The sequence below is a fragment of the Elephantulus edwardii genome, unplaced genomic scaffold (assembly GCF_000299155.1).
Source record: "Elephantulus edwardii isolate Elephantulus edwardi_28Jun2011 unplaced genomic scaffold, EleEdw1.0 scaffold00029, whole genome shotgun sequence".
Taxonomy (NCBI): domain Eukaryota; kingdom Metazoa; phylum Chordata; class Mammalia; order Macroscelidea; family Macroscelididae; genus Elephantulus; species Elephantulus edwardii.
Window position 1 is genome coordinate 4,013,253 of NW_006399779.1, and position 3,067 is coordinate 4,016,319.

The 3,067-nt window shown below is 41.0% G+C and overlaps 1 pseudogene; it reads right to left on the reverse strand.

Annotated features, from left to right (window-relative positions):
- Positions 1 to 761: 761 nt before the first annotated feature.
- On the reverse strand, positions 762 to 1,379 carry LOC102868327 (annotated as a pseudogene).
- Between the last annotated feature and the right edge of the window lie 1,688 nt (positions 1,380 to 3,067).

Sequence of the window (3,067 nt, forward strand, 5' to 3'; positions counted from 1 at the left end):
ACCACGTGACAGAATTTGTGATTTGACCTTATTCTCCTATTACTCAAACAAAACATGTTGGCATTATCCTTGACTCATCTCTTTATCTCAGATCACACATCAGACTGTTACCAAATCTTGCCTTCAAAATCTATGCATATATCAAATGCAGCGATTTCTCAGCACTCCCATTGCTCCCACCCCAGCCCAAGCCTTCATAATTTCTTGTCTGGATTATTAAAATAGCTTCCTAATCAGTCCTTCTGATTTTGCCTTTCCCTCTCGGCAATCTAGTCTCAAGAAGCAGTCAGCAGAATCTTGTAAATGGTTAGATTATTTCATACAGAAGAAAAACCATCCCATGTGATTGGTAAGATTCACTCCAGACCTGTTTCCTCCTCATTCACCGTCCAACTGAGCCCCTTCTCCCATTCTGCTGGTCTGTTTGCTGACTTGCTAAACATCTTAGGAACTTTTTTTTACACTTATTAGTATTTTAATATTTAAGAGGCTACTGATGTTGTGCCCAAAGACCTGTACCAACATTTTAACCCAAATAAGAACAAACAATGGCGTTGTTCCAATTTTTATTTCATAGTCATAAATGTTACTCTGCAATCATGCTAAACTTGGAGGGAAGAGAGAAAACATAGAACCCCAAGAACTGTAGCAAGAGCACAAAGATGAAAAGCTATTGTGAGCACACTGGGGGACAGGGAGATCTCTGGGGCTATAGAAGGAATGGTCTGGTGATTAAGAGAAAACATGAAATGCAGATCACATTAGAAGTGTCCACAGTCACCAATGGTGATCCTCTTACTGGCCTTGCCATTCCTGGACCCAAAGCACTTCAGGCGTCCACAATGTTCATGCCTTCTTTGACCTTGCCAAAGGTGCTTGCCATTCAACCATTCAGTCTCAGCAGTAAAGACAAAAACCCAGGAACCATTGACATTGGATCCAGCATTTGCCATGGACAGGAAGCCAGGAACTGTGTGCTTCAGGAAACTTTCATCATCAAACTTCTCCCCATAGAGGGATTTGTCACCAGTACCATTATGGTGCTTAAAGTCACCACCATGGCACACAAAGCCGGGAATGATTCTGTGAACACAGGACCCTTGTAACCAAATTCTTTCTCTCCAGTACTCAGCTCGGAAGTTTTCTGCTGTCCCTGGGACTTTATCTGCAAACAGCTCAAAGGAGATGCAGCCTAAAGTTAGCCATCGATGGCTCTGTCGAAGTACATGCTGGAATTGATCACCGGACTGGACAAGTGAGCTGCCGAGGTGGCGGCGTCTATATGGCAGCACCATCTTAGGGCCAATTAATTTGTTTATTTTTCCTCCTAGATGAACATCTCCCGACACTGCAAGAGCTAGTTCCTCACCTTCTTCCATATCTTTAATCAAAAGTTTCTTTCCTAATGGGGCATTTCCTCATTGTCCTAGCCAACATTTTGGCCAGCTCCTTTAATATACATGGTCCCTTTCCTTATCTTATTTTTCTTCTCAATACACACACACACACACACACACACACACACACACACACACACACACACATCTTATGTGTGTATATAAATGCAGGAATACTTCAGAGACAGAGGTTTCTGTCTAGATCATGGTGTAAAGGGTAAATATCACAATAAAGGAATTACTGCAATAAAGAAGTTGCGCTGCAATCCCAAAGGCATGTGGTTCAAATCCACCAGTTGCTCCATGGGAGGATAGGTAATCTCCTCTTGAGCGACTTCATCCCTCTGAAAACCTGCTGGAAAATCAGTTATGAGTAGATTATGATTTGATGGCTCAAAACAACAACACATATGAAATTTATTTTTTCTGAACTCTAATAATAGCATTTTAAAAATCTTGGAAATACTGCAAGAATTACCAAAATGTGACACAGAGACAGAAAGTGAGCACATGCTGTTGGTAAGAGCAACCACAGATTATCTAGACAAAGGGTTAGCACAGATCTCTGTACAATAATACAGTGTCTGTGAAGCATGTTGAAAATAAGGTATACATGTGGATATAACATTTTTTTTCATTCTCAGACCACCAACAAGAATGTAGGCTACGTAAAAGTAGGCTTTTTAATGTATTTTGTTCACTATTATTTTCCTAGAAACAAAATCAGTGCCTGCCAGATGGTAGGGGCTCAATAATGATTAAATGAATAAATGATAAATGAGTGGATAGGGATGTTTTGGAGGGATTTTTTTTTCTGGATTGTTCAGTTGCAGGAGAGTAGGTCTGAGTAAGTACAAAATCTATTTTTCTAAAAAAATTTGAGCACAAAAATGGACATAAAAGTTGAGCATAAAAAAGCGGACAGCATTTACCTGCTGCTGGAAACAAAAAATGAGCATCTTTTGTACTGTGTGCTAAAATCAGACACACTCAGCAGCTCTTGTGTTTGCCTCGGTGCACAGCTTGTGCTTCCTGGGTCTTGTTCCTGTGATTTATAGTTTTCCACCTGCTTCTTCACTTACTAGCAGGCTCTCTGCTATCAGTGTGCTACAGTGACAATAGTCATAACATCCAAAACTAACTGAGAGTCAAAGACATTGGCCCGGAATATTATAATAACTGGACAGTCAAAAGATTCCCTGGCAAACTAAAAAGAGTAGAAGGCTGGGAGTTAGTTAGATCTGGCTTCCAGTGCAGCCACTAATAAGCTAAGACGCCAGGAAGGGTGAGAACTAATGGTTACAGTTCTTATTGTTATGGAGCCTCAAGTTGGGACTGACCCATAGCTGACCCTCCAGTTACTGTACGCATGCCTTTGGCTTGGCAGTGCAATTCCTTACCACCAGACTATCAGAACCTCGTAGTTGGTTTCCATAGGCAGTAAGTGGCATGGGAGGAAATTGTCCATCTTTCTTCTGTGAAGTATTTGTTGCATTTGAACCATGTTCTTTTGGGCTTGTAACACAACTCCTTACCCACTAGGCCTCCTAATAGTTACAGGGCTATTGTTTTCTCTGACTCATATTGGGTGATACTGGTATCACTCCTATCTCACAGATCAGAAAACCAGACTGTGAGAAATTAATCTGCTCAAGATCAGATTGTCAACA